We start from the raw sequence: 25,819 nt of genomic DNA on the forward strand, positions 1-25,819 counted from the left end.
CCCTCCGCGATTACATATTCATTTCCCAGAAGCCTGCAGCAGCTGCACAGTGGCCAGACCCTCATCCTCAAGTGTTGCTGGCACTGGCTCCACACCCTTTCACTCTTCATCTCATACCAACACGGCTTCGTGTTTCTCCATCTGCTGAAACCATCCTTTCCACTATCACGAATGAACTCTGTGTTGGCCACTCCACAGGTACATACTTTTTATCTCCTCACTGTATTCGATAGTCGAGAGACATTGAATCCAATGGTTGATTCTCCCTTTGTCAAATGAGCTACTATCGTTTAGATTCCTTCATAAGAGGCACTCCTGGACTTCCTCATTCATCTCTGTTTCTTCTTTTCTGGACCATTTTTTTTTCTAGACCTGTCCTTTCTACATAATTCCTAAATATGGTGCTTTGAATAACCTTCCTCTTCCTCATTGGATTTCAAATGAATTAAGAAATAAAAGAAGTAGGTTAAGCATATGGGAGCAAAATATAGTATTTGTAAATGATGACGTCAACGTTTAAGACTGTGGCTTATATATGTGGGCTAAGAGTCTTCCTAATAACAGACCCTGGATATAGACAGAGTCACTCAGACAATCACAGTTTAGAACCATCCTACCTACACACACTTTGTCAAAGTTGGCTCCCTAGAAAAAGAGGAGAAGAAAAAACAGAGCTAAGCTTAAGCAGAATCATTATGCAACTGAATATATGCCATTATGAGAGGATGGGAGAGGAATGAAGAGAACCCAGCAGTGCTATGTTTCTTCTCTGTGGAAGGAAACACCATAGATGGGTGTGAATGGGCACAGGCAATCCCCATAACAGCTGGAACTCTGGAGGCAGTATAAAGAAATAAAAGCCGTAAACACTACGTGACAAGTAAGTGACAAGTCTATAAACAGATGAGAGAAGACAACAGAATGAGAAAGGCCTTCCTAGGCTACCCAATACAAATTAGCATCCTGACCCACTTACCCAATGCTTGCTTTCCTCTTAATACCACTTACAGGCTGACACAAATACTCATTTATGATTTACCTAAATTACAAAAAAAAAAAAAAAATCCTTGAGTACACGATCCAAGATGTCTCCTCAGTATCTATAACAGTAACCTGAATGAAGCAGGCATTGTTGAGTGAATGAATAAATGAATTCAAAAACAAGACAAATATATAAAGTGTCATATCACTTCCTTGATGGAAGAGATTGCTGCTCTCTAGACTTCCAGGAGATACAATTTGAGCTGGACTATAAAGAATACAATTGTTCTAAGTAAGATCATGACCAGAAGCAAAGCTGAAAAAAAATCACGAGACATTTTTTGGTCTGTGATATTTATTAGCATTGACACTACATGAACTTCTTTTTGTTGCTGTAGTGTAAAGAAACATCATAAAATATGTGGGAGGTTAAAATCACACATTTAATTTTTAAATTTATTTTCCCAGCAAAATGATTAGAAGTTACTGACTTTAATGTGTAACTTTATAAACTTCTATGTTCTGGAGAAGAATACGTGGTGGGGTGTGTGTGTGTGTGTGTGTGTGTGTGTGTGTCTACACACACACGCACACGCAAGTGTATATGTATAACTGTCCCTACAAAGAAATAATATTTAAACAGTACATGTTTATTAAAATACATATAAATCATATTTTAAAAATCTTTTTTCTTATCTACTTACTTCCAAAAATTACAAATGAATTATTGCCTAAATTTTCCCAAAACTGACATACTGGCAAAGGCATTTTTCCTCCAATTACTATAGTCTATATATTCTTTTTTTTTTTACTTCAAAGTTTTTTAACAGAGTGAGTTTTTTTTTTTTTTTAATTTCCTGGGTTCAGACACATCCTATAAGTAATCACATGCTATTTTATTTTCTGTGGGTTCTGTTAATTGCAGTAAGAAGTAATGTAGCCTGAAAAATAATATGTAAAAAGAGTCTATGCTTATTAGCTGTAAGTTGGTTCACTGAAAAACTAATGTGAGATTGGAAAATATTCTAGTATTCTTTTTCTTCAAGATCAAAATTTCAAAAGACTATGGAGCAATCAAGAATAGCACAGATAAGATTCCTGCTGTTTCTCACTAGGGGGTTCAATAATCTTCTGATTCTTTTCCTATAATATCACACAAAATGGCTTGTATTAGGCAATAGCTGGTATCAAAAGAACACGATTATGAGTGAGATAGCTTTCTATGATCTATAGACTATATCTGATTTTTAATTTTGCATTTTATCCATATTGATTGGATAAATGTGAATAGTACCTATTAGATTGAATAGCTTAGCTTACAAATGAAATTTTAATTGTTTTGAGTTTGCCTACACATTTTCACGCTTTTAACTGCAAGTTAAGACCTGAATTGTATGTGGCTTTTTACTCAGAACTTAGCCAAAAGACCTAGAAAGGTCGATTTCATTGCTCTTCTATCTGAAAGATATTTTAGTCAATCTAAAGAACTGAGTGCATTTATAACCATCATATTTCAGCTGAGAATACTTTTTAAAAGTCCACACCATTTGTGGCCCTCTGAAGATTTTGTCTGCCCTAGACAAGTAGCAAGGTCCAACAGTGGGGCCAGTAGGCCAAGCATATTTTATCATTGCCCATTGTGAAACTTTGGGCAAGAAGAATGTTTTAGAACTCTGATCTTTAAAAAATAGTGTGTAACTGTATTTCTACTAGTTTTCAGGCATGCATGATGATTTAGAGAACATTCATTATTTATGAAGCTTTTCTAATAAAGGGCACATATACTTTTCCTACCACACATGGATGTATTAAGCATACCTTTTTTTGAGGTGAAGATAAAAATCTCTCTTGAAAATATTATTTCCATTCAGTAACTGAGAAAGAATATCTACAAAAGTCAACACACATTCAGAAGTGACAATACTATCTTTGAAAAGAAATTTATTTACATATATTCTATATAATTTCAATTTGGCATTTTGTACTTTGGTTTTTATAAAGTTACAATAACATAATTGCATAGTTATTATTTTAATATCATTTGCCTTATTGATTTTGCTCTGATTTTTTATTGTGTGTGTTTTCCAAAATTATAAATAATAGCACAATTAAAAATTGGTGATTTAATTTTTGGGCGGAATCTTTAGAAACACTGTTATCTTCTTGGTGTATAATAAATGACAGAGAATAAAAGAGCAAATATGGAAAAAAGGAAGTTAATGCCAGCATTAACTTGAGTCTTCCTTTTTCATGTTCCTATCTATGGTTTTGTTTTATATAATTCATGATTAGTTTTTTTCTATGTAAAATATATGTCTACATAATTACCTCTCTTAGAAGTATTAACTAACATTAGGTAAGCAGATAAATAAATTATTAATTATTCAAATATAATAATTTTTCTATTTCTTTTAATATTTTAATCTTTTCATTCATTAAGGAGATGTTTCTTAATACACCAAATGCTTATTGAGGGTTTATTAGGTGCTGAGTTTAGTTCTCATTCTCAAGGAGCTTAAATTATATTAGGAATCTTCACCTGGCAAATGCTACTATGCTTCAATATCCAAGAGAACAAACAATGATATGATACTGCATTTCTATCAGATTAGCACCTCTTGCAATTTCTTTGTTACCTTGCAACTGTTTATTGAACATGCAGGATGACAAGGGCACTTCTAGGCAATGGGGATACATTGGAAGCCAAAACTGTCAAAAATTTTCCTTTTTTGAGTTTATTTTTCTAATGCCAAGCTCACTATCAAAGCAGAACTCTGTGTGCCTGAGTCCAGCTCAGATCACCCAGCAGAAATACCCCACTGATTCGGCGGCTTGAGCAATTGTTGGTTTAACCCACTGAGATTTTGAGTGGTTTGTTTTATAGCAACAAGTAATTGATATAGGCCAAGACACAAGAAGCATAATATACAAATGAATAATAAAATATTAGAAGAGTTTTTCTCAAATATTTTGGAGTCAGGATTTCTGTGTTCTCTTAAAAATGGTTGCAGATCACAAAAATCTTCTATCTATGTTGATATCTGTTGATATTTACCATATTAGATATTAAAATAAACTTTTAGAATAAATATATTTGTTTAAAAGTGACAATAATTAACCTATTACAGGTTAACATACTTTTATAAAAAACCTATACTTTTCAAATCCAAAATATAAAAATAGAAGAGTGGCATTGTTTTATATTTTTGCAAATCTATTTTTTTGCATATCTTACTAATTAGATAATAACTGGATTTATGTATTGGGTACTTCATTCAGTCTATTGAGATATGTTGTTTTCCTTGAAGAAAATGAAGACAAGCTCACCTCATACAGTTATGTAGTTGGAAGAGAAGGGTATTTTACCAGGCTTTTCAGATGATGGTGGATATATTTCTCTGATACGACATCAACACTAAATATTAATTTCTTAGAGTTTTCTTGCAAAGTGAAATCTGTAACTATGGCAATGAATTCTTCATTTTCTCTTACATTAAAATCCACTGGTGATTCTTTCACTTAGAATGGGTCTCTCACATATGCATGATTTTGTAACTTCATATATTGGCCATTAAGAAAATGGTGATTATGTCTTATGTTGACATATTTCATTATACAATATAAAAAGTCACTACAAGTTTCATCAGAAAAGCCATTAATACTGGGACACTGATACAAGTTTCCCCAAATGCTAATTTTTGCTTAAAAATTGAATTGTATTATTGGCAATGTAGTGCCTAGCATTAACCTTTTTAATTGTAATGTAAATGCCTAACATTAAGCTTTTGATTACCAAGGCATCCATTTTAAAGGCATTTATCTTGAATAAACATATTGCCAGCTGTGTGACACAGCTACTGTCAAAATAACTAGATAAGGAACCAGACTGCTCTACCCAAGAAGGTCGCCTTATAGAAAGCCCTGGACCTACAGATTGTCATACTGAGTGAAGTAAGTCAGACAAAGACAAATACCATATGATATAACTTATATGTGGAATCTAAAAAAAAAAAATGGTACAAATGGACTTATTTACAAAATAGAAATAGAGTAACAGATGAAGACAAGCTTATGGTTACCATGGGGGAAATACTCTGTAATGACCCATATGGGAAAAGAATCTGAAAAAGAGTGGATATATGTATATATATAACTGGTTCACTATGCTGTACTCATGAAAATAACACAACATTGCAAGTCAACTATACTCCAATAACAATTAAAAAAAGAAAAAAGAAAGCAATCCCCGAGTGACCTAGATAACCGACAGCTTTTCCCTACCCTCACCCTAATTCCCACTCCTTATGCTTATGCACCAGTAAAGAGTGAGCTCACAAAACCCTAGGCACCCCACCTAAAAGAGACAGAGTCCAAGTCCACGCTCCCTCTCTTTCTCTCTACCCATGACCCTTGCTGTGTGGGCCTCAGGTGTACCAGGTACCTTCCAGGACTTGTGAGTAAAAAATTGTCTTATTCGAAGCTTCCTGATGGTTTTGCTGAGGTATGTCCTGTAATCCTAATAAGAACTGGGAAGTCTGTCCAGCCACAACAAGGGCTCTGGTGGTGGTGAGAGGGGACGTCTGTTGGCACCAGACCAGGTGAGTCCCTCAGGCATCCCTAGCAGAGAACATCACCATCAGTAGGCTGAGACCCACACAAGAGGCAAGGAATTCTGTCAGGGGTTTTCCTTCAAGTGAGAGGCTCACTTGGTTCATTTTCAAGAAATATCTGGAAATACCCAAGTCTGAACAATCATAGTTTGTCTGTCACTTGTTCTTTCAAGTAAAAATAAATGTTTTTTAAAAAGGCAGCTGGCTTGGCTTGCATCTCAAATAATTGCACAAGTGTGTTTCCTCGAGATGACCTTTGTGTAATAGAAGTACTTATACACACGTCCCATTTCATCTACAGAAGATTAAAATGAGGTCCACTTGAAGATCCAGATATATGAAAATGAGTAATTGCTATCGATTTATCAAGAGATTTCTTAAATAGGATTGCCTTTAAAAATGTTTAGGTACATGACAATGAAGAATAAAGTGACCATTCACGCATGTAGTATACTAGTCGACCACTGCAGTTCGGTGCCATCCCTGGATTTGTGCCAAAAGGCCAGCAGCTTTACCCACCATTGCTCTTGTGTCATCAATGCAAATGGCAACACAGTGGAGAAGGAAACAAATAATGCCATCACATTATTATGAAAAGAGTCTGTGTGTTCCGGATAACCTATAAAGGCCTTGAGGATTCATTGAATGCTGCAGACCACATTTTAAGAATCTTTATAACATAAATGCATGAAAGTAAATGAGTGTCATAAAGGGCATTAGGAGAATTGGAAAAGGGGATGATGCGTGATTTTGAAAAGAGTGACCTGTTTTGATGGTACTGAGAAGGCGATCTTTGAGCAAAGATGTAGAGGATGAGAGTATGAGTCACAAACATATTTGGGGAAAGAACGGACAAGGTAAAAAGCATAATTGAGGGGCTTCCCTGGTGGCACAGTGGTTGAGAGTCCGCCTGCCAATGCAGGGGACACGGGTTCATGCCCCGGTCCGGGAAAATCCCACATGCCGCGGAGCAGCTAAGCCCGTGAGCCATTGCCGCTGAGCCTTGCGTGTCCAGAGCCTGTGTTCTGCAACAGCAGAGGATACAACGGTGAGAGGTCCACGCACCGCAAAAAAAGAAAAAAGAAAAAAAAAAAGCATAATTGAAACAGAGCAAGACCCTGCGGGGCTTTCTGTGTCCCCCACTTCTTGATTACAGGAAATAGGCTTCTTTCAGCCTCCATGACCTTCTCTGAGTTCCAAGGAGCATGGGCATGTTCAAACATTTGCTAATTAGGGAAGGGAGGGGATGCAGAGACAAAGGAGGGACAGTCAAGAAACAATAGTGCAGCCTTAAGGCAGGGTCCTGCTCACACCACCCCCAACCCCCACCCCTGCACAAGGGATATACATAACGATATCTTTGAGCTGAACAATGGCTGAAAAGGAAGAGATGAAATTAGGGAAGTAACAAGGTGACCAGATTGTATAAGGCTTTGTAGACCATCATAAGGATGTTTTCTCTTACCTTTTATGAAATACAGACATATTACAGCGTTTTGAGGAGAGGAAACTTGATTTGGATTTTGAAAGAATCAGCCTAGTGGTAGAACTTAAGATATACATCAATGAATTATGAGACTATTCTAGTAATCCAGATGAGATATCAAGATGGCTTGGGATATAATGGTAGCAGATGGGTTGGTAGGATAAAGCGATTAAATTCTGGATATGTTCAGAAGATAGAGCTCTTAGGAGTTTCTAATGGATTGAATGGATGTTGTGAGAAAACGACTAGTCTAGAAAGACTCTAAAGTTCTTGGCCTGAACTTATGAAATGGCAATATTGCCATTAATCATAATGGTTGCCACTTTAAGTGGGTAAGTTTGAGCAAGATCAATTTAGTTTTACACACTACATCTGAGATATCTCTTAGATATATAACAACAGACATTAAGTACATAGTTGGATGGATTACGTCAGACTGGATTGCGGGGTGAGTTCATGCTAGAGATAAAAATTAGTTGGCTGGTGGGAAGCAGCACCATAGCACAGGGAGATCGGCTCTGTGCTTTGCGACGACCTAGAGGGGTGGGATGGGGAAGGTGGGAGGGAGGCTCCAGAGGAAGGGGATATGGGGACCTGTGTATGGATATGGCTGATTCGTTTTGTTGTACAACAGAAGCTAACACAGTATTGTGAAGCAATTATACTCCAATAAAGATCTATTAAAAATATTTTAAAAATTAAAAAAAAAAATTAGAAGATTTCTTTATCATTAGACTGGGAGTGTGTGTAGGTTGAGAAGAGAAAAAGATAAGCACTTAACCCTGAACCCTGCCCATGTTAGGAAGACAGGCAGAGGAGGAAGAAGTAAAGAGACCAGAAGAAGTAAACAGGGAAGCAGGACTTAATTCAAGAAAGTATGAGTTTTTTTTAGGTTGAGTGAAAAATAGTAGGGCTGATTTCCTATATCAAATTCTGTTGACAGTAAGATGAGAACAGATCATTGAATTTAATAACATGGAAGCCAATGGTGGCCTTGATAAAAAGTTCCCTTGGGGTAGTGTGGGCAAATCCTGATTAAATTGGTCCAAGAGAGAATAGGATCTTTAACATTAGGCTGAAATGCTTAGAACAGAGAGAACACTTTGAAGAAAAACACAATAGAGTCTTTTTTAAAAATCTATCCTTCAACATCATATTTAGTTTTGTTATATAAATCAAGGCAAATAGAACAAAATCAGACCAGTAGTAACCTAAGGATTATATGTTCTCTTTAAAATTCTAAAAATAGGAAACTCAGGAAATAGTATGTTTAAATAGGCACTTAACTCTAATAATATTATAGAAACTATAGTTTATCAAGACATTTAAGGACATGGTAGAAAACTATGTTATCATTGCCAAAAATGATATTAGTTTTTCAGCATTTTTAACTTTCCTCTGTGTCAGGGGAAATTCTTTATATAACATCATAAAAGAAGCAGAGGGGACACATACAATCAACTTTCTTCAGATAATTAATTTTTTCTTAATCTATATAATAAATGTAGAGAAACAAGTAGAGTCCAACTAATTATATTTCTATTTGCATTAATCACATGAAATATACTTTAAAAAAATTAAGCAGTTCATATGGAGATATCACAGCTGATATGTGCTTTCCTCCTTCATATGTAGAGACTACCAAAGCTCCAACATTTTTCAGTATTTTTAAAACTTTCAATTTACTTATTAAATCTTTTTTTTTTTTTTTTTTTTAGCTCTTACTATCTACCAGGCACTTTTCCAGGAACTGGATGAAAATCAGTGAACAAAACTGCTAAAAATTTGTGCTTGCTATGTATGTTGGTTTGCAACTTAAAAAAAAAAAAAAGAGGTCATGGAAGACTGCAATAGAATGGCAAACATTTAGTAAAACTCAAATGCTAAATAGAAAACATTTGGCAAGTTCTTCTCTGTGCTGTACCCAGGACACATGATCAATCATATCATTTTTTTTTTCAAATTGGCTTAAACTCTTTTTGAGTAAAACATATCAAATATTTAATACCAGCTGTATTAACATCTGTAGTCCCCACCTCTGTTCCTGATGTACTGTGACCATCCCAGAATTATAAAACTAAACTTCTGCCTTAGCTATACTTTTGCATCACAACCAAAGAGAAATGAAATGACATGGAAATGCGTATTGCTGTCTTATATCTTAGACATGGAGCTAATAGAATAAATACAAAAGAGGTAGAAAAAACAAGAAATAAATATGATGGATAAAACATAAATTAAGATAGTAGATATAAGTCTAAGAATCAGTAAATATAGTATATCTGTATATGTTAAATTTCCTTCGTGAAAGGCAAATAGATTTAAAAAGGAATCCGACCATATGCATTTTGCAAATGATTCACCTAAGTTATAGTTATACAGAAAAGTTGAAAATGAAGGGTTGCAAAAGATTCCAGGCTAATTGCTAACAAAAAGCAAGCAGATATATTAATGTTGTCAGACAAAAGAGAATTAGAGAAAAAACTTGAATATAATAGAGAAGGATATTTCAGATTATTGTTATGAACTAAATGCTTGTGTTCTCCTCAAATTCAGATGTAGAAGCCCCCATCCCCAAAGTGATGGTATTTGGAGATGGGATTATTGGGAGGTAATTAGGGTAGATGAGGTCATGTGGGTGGAGCCCTCATAGGATGGGATTAGTTCCCTTATAAGAAGAACCCCAGCAAGTTTGGTCTCTGTCCTTACATTCATACACAAAGGAGGGGTCATGTTAGCACATTACAAGATAGCAGCTGCTTCCAAGCTAAGAGAAGAAGCCTCAGAATGAACCCTACCTTGATGGCGTTTGGATCTTGGACTTGCCAGCCTCCAGAATTGTGAGACGTAAATTTCTATTGTTTAAGCTTCTCAGTCCATGGTGTTTTGTTATGGTAGGCCAAGCAGACGAAGACAATTGTTTTGAGATCATATACTAAGAATTCATAATATTCATGGGCCTTCAGGCATGTAACTAGATATGCAATATAGCAATAAAAAATCACTATAAAATTGAAGAAATTGAACATACTTCTTTCAGAAAAGATAGAGTAAAGAACAGCAAAAGAAGAAGAGGATAAAGAGAATTTGATTGACACAATTGAAAATCTTGATCTAATAAATGTATATGGAACCATATACCCACAAGCCCAGCATTTGCATTCTTCTGAAACATGTATAGAAACATTAATAGACAGTTTCCATGTACTAGATCTTAAAAGAAATGTCAAGTAATTTTAAAAGAAAAAGACTAATTTTACTCTATACTTTTTCAAAATGCAGAAAGTTAGCCAAAATTATATTTCACCATTAAATAAAATAAAATACACTATTCTAAATAATTCTTGAACAAGAAGAAAATTAAAATTATTATTTTTAACAATAGAAATATTATGTATGATATGATTAGCATAACAGGAAAATATGTAAATTTTAAAAAGAAAACTTGTAAAATTACTATTTGACTAATTCTAAAACAAGATTTATTTTGTGAAAATCTATTCTATAAAATAAACTCAAGGCAGAGGAAACCCTAAAAGACAAAAAATAGTAATTTTAAATAGAATAGAAAACTTTACTATTGTTCAGTCAAACCCAATGCTAGTCTTTTGGGGAAAAAATAAACAAAAGAACTACTGGCAAATTTGATCACTTATAGGTACACATAAACTTAGAAATCAAAAAGAGGAAAATAGAGTCAGACAAAATTTTTAGAGTCTATTATATATAACTTTATGTCAATAAATTAAAAATTTTAGATGAAATAAATGCTTTTCTAGAGAAAAAATTTCATAGAGTAATTCTTAGAAGTAATTGACAAGGCAGACAAAATTTTTTTCTCGAATAACATACAACTCTTTGATGATATTACTGGTGAGTGTTATCAAACATTTCTGAAAAGGAATATGGATAATGTTGGAATCCTCTCCACTCTAAGTTATATAGTTAGAATGGATCAACAATTAACACAAAAGGAAAGTTATAGGGGTTTTTTGTTTTTGCCTTTGTTTTGTTTTTGTTTTTAATTCCTTTCTGATGGTATCATCAGCTGAGTCATCTCAAATAAAACCAGTCATGCTCTAACAGGCAGTGGTTCTAAAGTGGTTAATGTCTGGTTCAATGCTTCTAGGAGGAGGCGTTTTGGATCTGTGGAAAGGAGTCAGCATCTACCATTTTTATATGCTCTTGCAGTAATTCTGTATGTCTCCATACAGAATCAGTACCCTAATTTGAATATGATGCTAATAAAAGCCAATGGGACTTATGGTGTCTTGATCCACCTCTATGCCAGGCAGTCATGACCTTAAATTAAAAACATGACCAATGAGAACCTCAGTCTAATTCCCAACAAGGTGTGATTTCTACTATGTTGTTCAGAATGCTTTATGAAAGTATGGAAATATCTACATTAATATTTTTCTTTAATTTTTGAAGTAAACTATTCTTGTAAACACTTAAAATTACTTTAATAGTAAACAATGATAAATCTGATCTATCAGACTGGTGTTGCTTCATGAGTGGAGAGTTCTCTTGAGGGCTCTCTCTCTTGAGGGAGAGGAAGAAACACAGCAGGGAGATTGTCTGATCCTCTGAGGGGGCACATCATAAAATTGTGGGCTGGACCTCACCCATAAATTGCTAGAATAAAAGCTGGTCCTTTCCCATGAATGTTGAAACTGTCCCTGGGAACCCTAGAGTGTTTTTTGTGTGTTTGTTTTTTAAATCACTGCTAGAAGGACCCAGTTATGCACTGGAAACTTCAAAACTACACAAGCTGGAGAAGACTAATTTTCAAAGGGCAGTAAACATAATCCTAGGTTTAGTTATGGAGATGATGAATGTAAGGCAGGGTTTCTAAACTAAAAAACACTTTAAAAAATGTTTCCTCTGTCTCTTCATATCAGACCAAAATTGACTTTCTAAGAAAGCTGAAATACAACGGAAAAAAGCAATTCAGAGATATTTAGCTATTTCAGACACGTTATGTTGAATGGTTCCTGTTGACATGTTTTACACAAGATAGTCAAAATAGCTTCATATGCTGCCATAAAATTTTCCAGTATTCCTATTTAGTATTTTTTACATGATGATTCTTATTTTCTTGATGCCACTATGTAATTACTTTTCAAAAGCAAGAACAGTGGGCCCGTTCTCTTATTTCTATTGAGTTAGTGTTCATTTTGGCAGTTACTATAATTGCATAGTGCTGAATTCAGGAACACTGGCCAGAAAAATAAAATGGGAACGGGTGCAGCGCTCTTACGATTCACATACTAGTTTCCCTAAAAATGATTTCACAAGTGCAACACTTCTCTCTCTCCAAAGGCTTCCAAAACACTACAAAAGGAATATGATCAAAAGCATTTTTTTCCAACTCAAGGCAAAACAAGTGGAGGAAAACTAAAACATAAAAGGAACAAAGCACTCTCTATAATTACAGTTGCAAAAATGTTTCATTTCCCCTAAATATCGCATATGTTTTCAATAGTACTTATTTTGCATGTTTAATGTTATTCATAGTTACTGGAAAATACTACTCTTGAGAATCAAATCCTGTTATGTAGGAGGAGCCCTATTCTGTTAAACTAGTGTGAATAAATGACAAAAACAACTTTCTATAATATATTAGTTATTATGATTATATTTTTTAAATAGATAATCTATTTCAAGAAAAGTTCTTCTGAGATAGAGGAGCTTCATCTCAAAAGTGATGGGAGAAAGATCTACAAAATCAAAGAATCTAGAAATGTAAATAGTTGATACAGACAACAAAGGGAAAAGAATAACATTCCCAAATAGTTATAAAGTTTCCATTAAGATTTTACTAGTAGCTGGGGCCATTTGATTCTTCTTATTAAAGGAATAAGAAGACAATTTGTTATAAAATATTAATTATGTTGCTACTTTGTATTAAGTTAATATGAAAAATTCAAGCATAAAAATGCAGTATCATTTACAATGAGGCCATAAAGTTACAAGCTATACCTTATGAGTGACCAGAGTCTGATCCCTCTTTATGATCTTGTTGACATATAGTAGTTCAGGTTTCATTTGGCCTCTATGATAGTTACTTACAGTGAAATTTTAGGGCTACTCCTCCCAGTACCCCATTTTGCTAATTTCCCTGCCATAATTTTCGTATATAGCTATTTCATCATTCCAAAAAGCAATCCAAGCAATGGTTATCCAATAAACTCTAAGGACTTAGTGAGCTTTCAACTAAGTGAGCTTTCAGTCATTGAAGAAAGACTGAATAAATGAGTCTATTTCAGACTTAACTTTTGAATAAATATTTTATTCATCCATGGATAAAAGAATACTTAAGAAATTTTAAAATATATATCTTATTTTCTGCATAATGTTTGGGTTTTATAATTATCTAAGCTGATGAATTTGTTATATTTCAGATTACATCATTTTAGCAGGCTTTTGTACTATGTAAAAAGGCTACCTCATAAGAAGAAACATTGTTTTACATTTGAGAAATTTTTCAATTTTGTATTTTGAAATAATTATGTAATCATGGCAAGTTCCAAAAGTACTACATCGATTACATTGTAACATTTACCAAACTTCAGCTAGTGATAAACACTTATAAAACTATAGTACAATGTCCATAACTAAAAAATTGATATTAGTACTGTTGAAGAGGAAACATTTTTCCTCTATTCTTGTAGGTTCTTTCGCCTTGCCTAATAATTAAGTTGACATAAGACATTAACAGGAGAAAAAAATGAAATTTTGTGTATATGGAGCCTCACATAGGATTGAGAAGATCCAAGACAGGCAGTTAAGGCTTGTGTGCCATCCTGAGCTAAGGAGAAGATGTAGGGGTCTGGGATTCCAAAGGGGAGGAAGACAATTTATAGGGAGATGGGAAGAACAAATGCTTGGTAAACAAATGTTTGTCATGCCACGTAGAGATAATGGGACAAGAGGAATTTCTTTAGAAATAAGAGCAATGGTAGCGTTTTTGTGATAATATTTAGTCTTTTGTCCTCAATTCCTAAAAAACTCTTCAGAGCCATAAAGGTGAAATGGGCGTCTTGTTATTCATAACAAGCTCTTTTGTGCCACAACTGAGTTTATGTTAACACCACTGGGTGACTTTTGGAAGCACCTAAGGATGGGGGCTGGTTGTCAGGAGAATCAACATTGTGGTTAGAGGGTTGGAGCATTCAGTCCCACCCCAGGACATCTAGAGAAGGGAGAGGGGCTAGAAATTGAAGTCACAAATGGCCAATGAGTTATTCAATCTTGCCTAAGTCATGAAGCCTCCATGAACAACCAAAAGGACTGGGTGTGGGAGAGCTTCTGGGTTGGTGAACACGTGAAGGTTTGGGGAGAATGGTGCTCTCAGAGTGAAGGGAAGCTCCCACCCTTTCCCCATGCCTTGCCCTACATATCTGGCAGTTCCTGAGTTATATCTTTTTATTAAAAAACTGGTAATCTGGTGAATAAATGTGTTTCCTGAGTTCTGTGAACCACTCTAGCAAATAATAGAACCCAAGGAGGAGGTTGTGGGAAACTCTGATCTGCAGTCAGTCAGAAGCACAAGTGACACCTGGGCTTGTGCCTGGTGTCTCAGGTATGTGGGGTGGGGCAGTCTGGTAGGGCTGAACTCTTAACTTATGGAATCTGATGCTGTCTCTGGGTAGATCAGGTAAATGGTGTATGAATTGAGTTGAACTGAACTGAATTGTAGAATGCTCAGCTAGTGTCTGGAGAATTGCTTGGTGGTATGGGGGAAGCTCCCCTCCCCATGGTAAAATTGGGTGCAGAACCCAAAATAGTGGCTCTTAAATTTTACAGGTACCTGAAAAATCATTTAACTGCCTCCTAATTGTTTTCAAATCAGAGTGTAAACAAAGAGAAATTGTAATTTGTATAATCACAGTGAAATTATTAGTAACACTAAGGCTGCCTTCTGAATGCTACAAGAATCATAGCGGCCAAACTATATATATGGCAAGAGATCCTGCCACTGGAATAGACAAGAAACAAACAAACAAACAAAAAACACCAAGCAAGAACAACAACAAAATCTAGACTTCACTCATAATTTGAATACATAACATTGAAAACTGCAGTGGTATTTATTTAGACTTTCATATCTCTAGTGGTCGTTCTCTCCACTGCATATACGATAGTCCTGGGGTCCAAATTCAGGAGACCTGGTATCAAGTCCAAACTCTAGTAATCATTGGCTGCATGATTTCAGATGATTTTCTCAATATTTCTTCCAAATTTTTCATTAGTAAAAGGAGGGTGAAATCAATGACCATCAGACAAGGTCATTTTGAATGTCAAATAAGACTGCTTAAGAAGATCTCTTAACTCTAAAGTGATATGCTGAAATTAGTAATCATTATTCTTTCATCTTCAATACTATGTAGCTCAGCTCAAAACTGAATCTATAAACATAATCCATCTTTCATTCTGACCCTAGCTTTATATTCTTCTAATGATCTACCTATTTGCAATGGAAGAGTGCAATAAAAATGCCAAAATAAAATAGGTTTTGGAATATGATTTCTAAATATATGAAACATTGAACTTTTGTAATGTTTTCATTCTTTTAAACAATGCATCATTATTTTTCTTTCTTTCTTATAGTGACCTCATAGCATTTCCTTTCTGTCAGGCTAGCATTTCTTTTTCTACACAACACTGAATGTGGAAAGCCGCCTGCCTGTGACATCCTATGTTTTGCTAGTCTGATTTTTAAGTTATTACTTGCAAGTTTTTTTTTGTGTGTGTGTGTGTGTATTTATTTATTTGTTTAGTCCGCGTTGGGTCTTCGTTGCTGCTCACGGGTTTTCTCTAGTTGCGGCAAGCGGGGGCTACTCTTCATTGCGACGCGCAGGCTTCTCATTGCAGTGGCTTCTCTTGTTGCGGAGCACGGGCTCTAGGCGCGCGGGCTTCAGTAGTTGTGGCACACATGCTCAGTAGTTGTGGCGCACGGGCTTAGTTGCTCCGCGGCATGTGGGATCTTCCCGGACCAGGGCTCGAACCCGTGTCCCCTGCATTGGCAGGCGGATTCTTAACCACTGCGCCACCAGGGAAGCCCTACTCGCAAGTTTTGAAGCAAAGTGAATACTTAAAATTACCCATCCAGAGTGATCTTTGTAGTTTTACTTGGAAGTAGCACGTTCATTGGCTCTTTAACTTAGAAATTATGTAAATACACTAAATTCACATGTAAAGCATTCTCAGGAGCGAAGCAAATAAAATACTACCTTCTTCTACCTCATTCACCTGAATTTAAAGAAATTTAAGTTATTTCTGCATCTACACTTAATAAACAACAATCAACAACATGTAGTTCCACATAAAAATCCTCATTAAGTCAAAGGAATATTTTAATGTATTTTCCTATCTCATACTGCCATGCCAGAAACGTTGTATTTCTGGCTCATTTTAGAGTTAAGATCAGCGGGTAACATTATTAGAACATTCTCTTAATTGATTTGTTTAGATTAAGCATTAGCAATCATGAAACAAATTAAAAGGAGAATAAGAAAATAGACATTTTATTGAAAGTTGAGTTGGTACAATGTTTGGTTTATTTATGGCAGTGGCTTACGTTTGTAATCAACTTTTTCTCAGGATAATAAAAATTTATTTCAGAACTTGTCAGCAAATTCTTTGACAAAAAGCAATTAAAGGAATGTCAGAGGAGGTTCAAAATGGTGCTAGGTTGGAGAGGAAAATCTGCATGGAATTAAAATATTGCCAAAATGATCCACGAAGTAGACCATCTACAGCTAACCATTAGATCCAGTGGAGGCCTCTAAGTATTGGTATTGCTGCACTTTGTGACAGAAAGGAAATTATACAGAAGACAAAGAAAATCCCTTCAATGCTTATAATTTAAGAATCAATTTGAATCCTGGTGTTTGATGATGGAATTTATTATATAGTTTGAATAATCTCTGTAACTCACATAAGTAGTATTTGTACTAAGGTAATAGACATACAACTAGGGTGAAAGACAAGAAGAAACCCATCATGCCCAGAGACTGGGGAATAACATCCCAGCTACAAGAGCCCTGATGTGGAAACTGTCATCATACTAGCATTCATTCAATAGTGTGATGCTTATGCAATAAGGTAAATATTCATCCTTTGTCTATATAATGTTATGGTGTTGCTAATTATGTATAAAAGTAACACATATATTTCTATATGTGCATTTTGTGCTAGTTAATGGTGGAAGTTTCAAATATTAGGAATCAGTCATCGGAATGAATTATTTTCACATTTTTTTCATGTGCTATCTGTGGAGCTCATTTTCATTTTTCTAGTTCAATTAATACTTTGGTTTCATTTGCATTTGTGCTCTGTAGACTAAATGACTAAAATACATAGTCATTTAGAAAATATTACTAAATAGGAAATGCTTGATCTTTAATCAATAAAACTGTCAACTTGGATTAGTGGGATTAAAATGTGATGTCTTCTCTTGTTCTTTATTTATTCTCTTTACAATACAGTAGTGAACCAGAAACCAGTACTTTTCAGTATAGTAGTAGATATTATTGCTTCTGGCTAACCACACTTTGATTGATGCAGGTGTTAACTCTAATGTAATCTAAATTCTCTGTGGCTATTAGTAATTAACACACTAACTATTGCCCGGGGTTGTGTTAACTTTTTATGTTGGAAAAATGATTTTTCATAACTATAGGGTTAAAATTTTATTTTCCTCAAAATAAGAACAACAGACATAATCTGAGAGTAAATTTCAGGTACATAGAGTCTGAGGGAATACAATTTACAGCCAAGCTACTCAACTAGAATCTTCAACTATCTTAATATACAAAACTTTCTGCAAAAATGCAGTAAAATCCAATGACTCTGCAGCACCTGCTGCACTTCTCTGCTCATATACCTGTGCCTTTTCTGTGCACTTAATTGGTTTTAAATTGTTAGTTTCTGAATCTCTGTGCTTTGCTCCCCAGTGCTACTTCTAGAACCTCCTTATTCTCTTCTTCCTTAAAACATTCAGGTCTGCATCTTCTGTCATCAGAGTAAGCCATCCTGTATCTCTTCATATTGCAGACGCTTGCAGATACCCAATCTGGCTTCTCATTCTATGACTATGATTCTTGATCAGATGTCTAATTCTCATAATTTCTACTTTTATAACTCTTAGTGATTTCAATATCCAGGAAGATGAAAATTTCAAAACTCACAGCTTCTTGGTTATCCCATCCACTTTCAATATGTCAAATGCCAGTTATATGAAAATAACTCTCAAATTTATGTCTTAAGCTCTTCCCTTCTACATCTGTGAAAGTATCAGCACAATCAAGAGTCTGAATAAATCATCACCTCCAAGAGTTTCCTCATACCCTTTTGAAGTTTATTTCTCCCCTTCCTGGGCCCCTTCTCCCCTCAGACAACTACTTACTCACTTTCTAGCACTATCAACTAGTTAAACCTGTTCTCTGTTCATCCATATGGGCTGGAAGTGGAAGCTGACTCAGGTAGTGTTATAATTTAGCATAACCCTTACTTATTCCTGTCCATCTTATTCCACTATTTTTTTGCCCAAATTGGTTTTGGAAAGAGCAGAAAACATAAAAAGAAGTAAAAAAAATACCAGGTAATACATGTAATATTAAGATTAAGAAAAAGTAATGACTTGATTTACTGATCTATTTTAAAACTCTGATTTGATCTCCATTCCACAATCCCAGACTTTTGCCTTAATATCAAAAAGTGTCTCTAGCTTAAGGTCTGCTCCATACTTTTAAATCTGATTGTTTTTTTCGAGATGAACAAGTATATCTATTGCTTAATAGTTATGATCATGACCTTTAGAATTTTAATCCTGGCTTGAGATATTATGCAAGGTATTTCATCTTTCCATACTCTCTTTCCTCCACAGTAATACAGTGTTATACATTGTGCTTACTTCCTAGGGTTGTGTGAAGCTCAGGTGATTAAATTGCAATTTACTCAACATCACAATGTTTTCGAAAACAGAAAAAAAAATCAGCATTACTCATAAAATCATTTTAAAATGATTTCTGTGACATTTAGAGACAACTGTATTCATATGATTTTTCAGATATGTTTGTTTTCTAAAACTATGTAAGAATAAGTGCACTAAACAAATTATCTAGTCGATCTAAAGCTCCATCTATGCTAGTGGCACCAGAGCTCATTTTTGCAAATGCCATTCATAATAATTGCCCTGTATGAGGCAATGTCCTTCGTGACAGCAAACTTCACTTCACCCCCTTCCAAAGGATATTTCTGGCCAATTTTCTTCAGTTCCTGTGACTGTAGGGGGCTGATCACAGCAGGCTTGCAGATGAGAAACAAGATTTCTCTCTTCTTGGTCCATTACATGTAAAATTGTGATGTTAAAATGCTTTTGTAGAATCACTTGGATTAGCCCAAATGATGATGGCTTGAAGTTTTCCTGGAATTTTTCATACATCATCTGCTCTAAAATGAAATAATGATTCATAATGTAGTCCTCACTCAAGGCACAAACAAACACATTACTAATGAGCATTTTCCTTAATGGAGTGGGTTCTATTATAGTGAAAGAAGACTCATTATTCCTTGGCAAATATACCTTAGTACATACTGTTGTGGACTTATTAAGAATAATAATGATTTAAGCAATGCAGAAACACATGCAATTAAATTTCTCACCACAGACGGGGAGCACAGCAAAACTCAGCATATCAGTGGATCTTCAACTGTGTATAAATCTTCAGTTGATGTGTATAATTAATCAGGTCAAATCATTTTTAATAAAAATATTGAGGAGCACTATTTGAGGTTGATAATGGTGATTGTTTAGAGTTTTATAGTTATGTTTTTAGGGCAGATCAGTTGGAAATCTTGTGAATAAGTTCAAATAGTAAGAAATAAATACTATCATAGGGAGTTGAGAAATCTAATAATGTGTTGCAAATAGAGTATCAACAGTTGTTATTTCTGAAATAGGAGAGTTTCTAAAGGTATCTAAAACATGCAGAAAGACAGAGAGAGAGAGAGGAGAGAGAGAGAGAGAGAGAGAGAGAGAGAGAGAGAAAGAGAATAGATTCTATCAAATGTTTATATTTTATGTAGGTATGTAGATAGCTGATAGATGAATCATAGATAGAAAAACAGCTGTGTGTACATGTATATATATTCTACATTCCCTGTCTGCAATAAAAATAGCAAGTTGGATGGGACCTGGGGCCTGCCAGAAACTCAGACAAAATACGTAATGTATATGAGCACATAGCAAGCGTCAATCAAATGACTTAAAACCCCACACTTAACTTTCACAACAACCCTACACGGAATGCTCAGATCAAGACCCCATACCTACTATTCCTAAATAAAAAGTAAAAATGGCAAAAACTAAGTTTGTTTGTAGTATTTGTAAATTTCTTTGGTAGCAAATCATGCTTTAAACTGTGACGCTATTATGTTATTTGTAGTCTTTTTTCATCCAACCAAGTGAGAATATCCACTTGCTTCCCTGCAAAAATATTAGTAGGTTTGTTTGTGAAGTGTAACATAGCACGTAATTTATATATTGTACTACTTACCAAAATTTTAAAAAATAGATTAAAAAATATGTCAGGTCCCAAGGGTTTGGGGTCATGGAATTGTGGGCTGTACCTGCATCCTTCCCATGTCAAGGTCACTATAGTTCATTTAGTGAGAGAGTATGATTGTAGGTCAACATATCAGTGGCTTATTCTTTCTCTTTAAACAATATTGTGGAGACAATAGCTAATCACCATCATCACCAGCAGCAGCAGCAGAGGTAATTTTCATTTGAATGCAAATAAATCAGTCGAGATCTTTGGGATTTTCTCTTGATGAACCGGAGAATAATTCATCTCTTTTCAGTTGTATATTTACGACAATAGTGTTTTTAAGAAAGCTGGTTACCCTTTTCTCTTCCGTTTCGTCTCCCTTCCTACTGAAGAGAACTAAATTTGCCCGACAAGTGATAAGGAGTCTGAGACAGCACAGAAAAGTCTAGCAGGTGACATGTCAAGTTTAGCTGGCTTTCCCTGCAGCAGCTGGTTTGCTTTCTCTAGCAGATGCTCTAAATTATGTAACTGAACTTGGTTTTCATTAGGCATACCTGTTTTTGAGGATGCTTAGGGTAAATTATGTGTCCAAATACAGCAAATGTATATAACATCTTCTGACAGATTTTTGGAAGTAAAATGGACTAATGTTTCACTTTATTTTCCCTACTAATTTTTCCTTTTTAATCATTTCCCAAGTTTAATATATTTTTGCTGTGTTTAATAATATGAGATTTTGTAAGCTAGCTTAAGTTTTTTGGAACAAAATAGGAAATATTAAACAGTACTTCAATGTAATTTGTGTCATGCTTTTTCATCTAGCATTGTAACAAAAATCTCCGGTTTTTGGAGCTCTTCATAAATATTGTTTTATTTCAATGACTACAAGAGATTGCATTCCTCCATGATATACTTTATCGTTTACTACTAGTTCATTGAACTTATTTCCAGTTCACTGTGATTAACATCATTATGTGCAAAGCTTAGAACACAGATTAGGCAGATTTGTATTAGAAAAACAGAGTAGGAGGTATTGAAAAGCAAGAAAGAGGAAAGTTTAGTATTAGACCAACGTATATATTTTCAAAATTAATGTACATGCGAAAGACAAAATATTAGATTAAAATAAACAAAATCTCTGGGAGCACATGCCTGTCATGGAGGCAGATGCAGTAGGACTAAAGGAATAGTTCAACAAGCTCAGGCATGAAACTAACCCAGGAAGAGACAAAATCACATTGTTCCTTTCATAGGGGAGAAAATTGCTGAATTAAAACAAGTCTGTAATTAATTTTAGAAGAAATTTTAAACGTCTCATTTTAAATATTGCTGTTAGACAATATATCTAATATTGCTGTTAGACAATATCGTGGGCTCCTGCTTGGTATCACCATCTTCAGTCATTCACATCAGTTTCATTTTCTTGATGACATTTATCACTCTCTGAACAAGGATCATCTATTCATTTGTTTACTCATTTATCCTCTCTCTCCTTCGCACAAATGTTAAGTTCTGTTAAAACAGATATTCTTATCTCTAGTTCCTTTTATATTCCTACTTAATAGATTACCGTTACTGGCACAAAGTAGGTATTCACTAAACATGTTTTACTGAAGGAGTAAATATAGTGAAATTCATATTTCCTTCCAGGAGGTTTTCCATTAATTGTTATTCTTGGTTAACATATAAAAAAGATAAAATAGTTAATACTGTATAATATGATAATTACTTATGCATTTTCCTTGCATTTTCTCTAGCATATTTACAATTTTGCTCACCTGCATTCATTATACTGATTAACGTACTTGTAGTAAAATAAGTCTCTATGGATGAATAAATTTGAAACCAGTTATCATATTTAGGAACTATAATTGGATCGTAAAAATTATCATTTATGCAGGGAGATATATTTGGACAACATACCCTTAAACCAAAGTAATAATAAGAAAATTGGGGAAGTAAAAAAATAAAATAAATGTGTCATTTGTGTGGAACATGTATTATTTGCACAGAATAAAACATGTTATTGGAGTAACCAGAGACAAAAAAGAGCATTTCTGATTATAACTCAAGGATCAAACACATAACCATATTTTAATCTATTGGTTAATAAAAATGTAGGAACATTTCAAAAACATTTATTATAGATCTTTAATCAAGCCACATAGATTTTTACCTGTTTGTGACAGTGCCATAGAGAAAGAAAGCAACTATTCTAAAGCATGTTTATCAAACACCTGGGAGTTCAATATTATTCCTTTTTTTTTTTTTTTTGATAGGCTACATGGTCTCAAGGCAACACAGCTGGTAAGTGACACACTGACCTCAGGCCCATCCCCTTGCTTTCCTGCTGCTTCTCATACAAGGCCTATGGCATTATTCAGTGACCAGGTAATTATTACCTACATTTCATATTGCATCCACAGTTATATGATAATGACTGCTTTAACATTTAACAAGAACTTTAAGTATCCTAATGTTAAATCTGATCTTTCTTTTTGAAGGGCAATTTCCTGGCTCAATTCCTATTTTGCTGTTTTTTTCAGTGATATTTAGAATTTATTTCACATCCTTAGAAGATGTTTTACAAAACAGTTTGCTAAGATGGAAGATGCTGTATCAGCAGGCATGATAGCACAGAAAATATTTTTTAAATTTGTAAGTAAATTATTACATCCTGATCTGTTACTCACCAGTAGTTTTGGTGTTCTAGCAACTTATATATAGTTTTATAGGAGTAATAACTTACAACTTAATGTGATATTCGAAACCACATTCTGGGATAGATTAATGGATGCAGTCAGTCAGGTATTCATTGGGAAACCATTTCTGTTATCTATTTGAGCTATTCTGTATCCTTCCCAAAATATAAAATATGATTGTGTCATGTGAGATGCCTATAGGGCTAGCCACCCGGTGGTATTTCACAAATAAAATGATGTTCTACACTTCTTATTCACTTATAGTGCACGTAGTAATTTCTAATGAACTATCCATAAAATGTAAAACTGTGATAATTCTCATGTTCCAGGACACAAAACAATTTAAGAGGCTAGAAAAAATTGTCTTTTTAAAAAAATTGGACTTTCATACAATTGCTCTCTGAAAATTTAAGATATATTATTAAAACCATCTACCTAGACAGCATTTGTAATTTTCAAATATATCATTGAAATATAATTTACATAAAGAAAAAGTGCATGAATCATGAGTATACAGTTAAATAAACTTTTACACACTGAGCATAACCATGTAAGCACCACCAGGTCAAGAAATAGAATATTCCCAGAAACTTAAAATCAAATCTCATGCCCCTGTTAACTTGTGAGCTTTTCACTTATTCCCCAAAGTAAACATTGCTCTGACTTTTAACCCACCATAATATATCTGACTATTTTTGAAATTTATATAATTCAAATAATAAAATATGCATTTTTTGTGCCTGTTTTTGCTCCAATTTATGTTTTTGAAGTCTATTTTCTTGTGCATGGCTGTAGTATTTTATTAATAATCCCATTCATTTATTCACATTAGTGTTGATGGACATTTGTTTGCTACTTTGGGCTATTAAAAATAATATAAAGTAGTATGAAAATAATGTAAAATGAATATATATATTATATAATATATATATACTATATAATTTGTTGTTTTTTACATATACACTTCTATTTTACGTAAATCTAAGAGTGAATTGCTGGATCACAGATGTGTATGTTTAAATTAATTGGATAACTGCATAGTCTTCTAAAGTGGTTTTGTAAATATATACTCTCAGTAGCAATGCATAAGGTTTCTGACTGTCCCACATCTCAGGAATATTTTGCATTGTTCTTTTTAATTTAACCTTTCTGGTGAACTTATAGGAGTAGCTCACCATTGTATTAATTTGCATTTCCCTGACGACTAACTAGTGAAGTTTAGCATTTTCATATATTTATTAGGCATTTGGGTAGCTTGCTAAAGAAATCTGTTTGATTTTCATGTCCTTTCTTTTCTATCAAGGCATCTGACTTTTCCTTATTATTTTAGACTAATTCTTTATATAGTCCAAATAAAAGTCTTCTGTCAGCTAAATTTGCTGCAAATATCTCCTTCCATTTTGTGGCTTGCATTTTCAGTCTTTAATTTTTTTGATAAACATGCATTCTTAATTTTAACTTAGTAATCAATCAATAATTTCTTTACCGTTAATTCAATTGTTTCCTTTTAAAGAACACTTTCGCTAGCCCAAGGCCATGAAAATGTTTCCTTACATTGTCTAATAGAAGGTTTATTATTACACCTCTACATTCTGATCTATATTCTTCTGGGACTGATTTTTGTATATGGTATGAGATAGAGGTTATGTGCATTTTCCCATATGTTTATCCAAAGTGTTAACTTCAGTGTTGATCCAGAATTGCAAATTAAATCATCTCTTTACCAGATTAGTGAATATTAATGAATGATATGAAATACTGATGGTGATATAAAAATTGGAGTAACCCATACATTTCTTGGCTGATATAAATTTATGTGACCATTTTTTTTTTTACATCTTTATTGGAGTATAATTGCTTTACAATGTTTTATTAGTTTCTGCTGTACAATGAAGTGAATCAGCTATATGTATACCTGTATCCCCTCCCTCTTAGACCTCCTTCTCACCCTCCCCATCCCACCCATCTAGGTTGTCACAGAGCACCTAGCTGAATCTCCCAATTCATCCCACTCCTGCCCTGCAAATAGGTTCCTCTGTACTATTTTTCTAGATTCCACATATATGCATTAATACACGATATTTGTTTTTCTCTTTCTGGCTTACTTCACTCTGTATGACAGACTCTAGGTCCATCCACATCTCTACAAATGACCTAATTTAGTTCCTTTTCATGGCTGAGTAATATTCCATTGTATATATGTGCCACATCTTCTTTATCCATTCATCTGTCGTTGGATATTTAGGTTGTTTCCATGTTCTGGCTGTTGTAAATAGAGTTGCAATGAATGTTGGGGTATACATTTTTCTCTTAGAATAGTTTTAAATTTACATAAAAATTGTAAAGATATTACAGAGATTTCCTGAAAACTCCACACCCAGTTTTTCCATTAACATCTTACATTAGTATGGTACATTCATCTCAGTCAATGAGCCAATATTGATACAGTGTTATGAATTAAAATCCATACTTTAGTCA

General features: G+C 34.3%; 1 long non-coding RNA gene across 1 annotated transcript; it reads left to right on the plus strand.

Moving 5' to 3' along the window:
• Positions 1–67: 67 nt before the first annotated feature.
• Positions 68–23,486, plus strand: LOC307191139. Its single transcript, XR_013829606.1, has 3 exons — positions 68–198; positions 22,919–22,946; positions 23,186–23,486. It is a non-coding gene; the product is annotated as an uncharacterized lncRNA (long non-coding RNA).
• Positions 23,487–25,819: the final 2,333 nt, after the last annotated feature.

Source organism: Stenella coeruleoalba (genome assembly GCF_951394435.1).
Source record: "Stenella coeruleoalba genome assembly, chromosome: 1".
Lineage (NCBI taxonomy): Eukaryota > Metazoa > Chordata > Mammalia > Artiodactyla > Delphinidae > Stenella > Stenella coeruleoalba.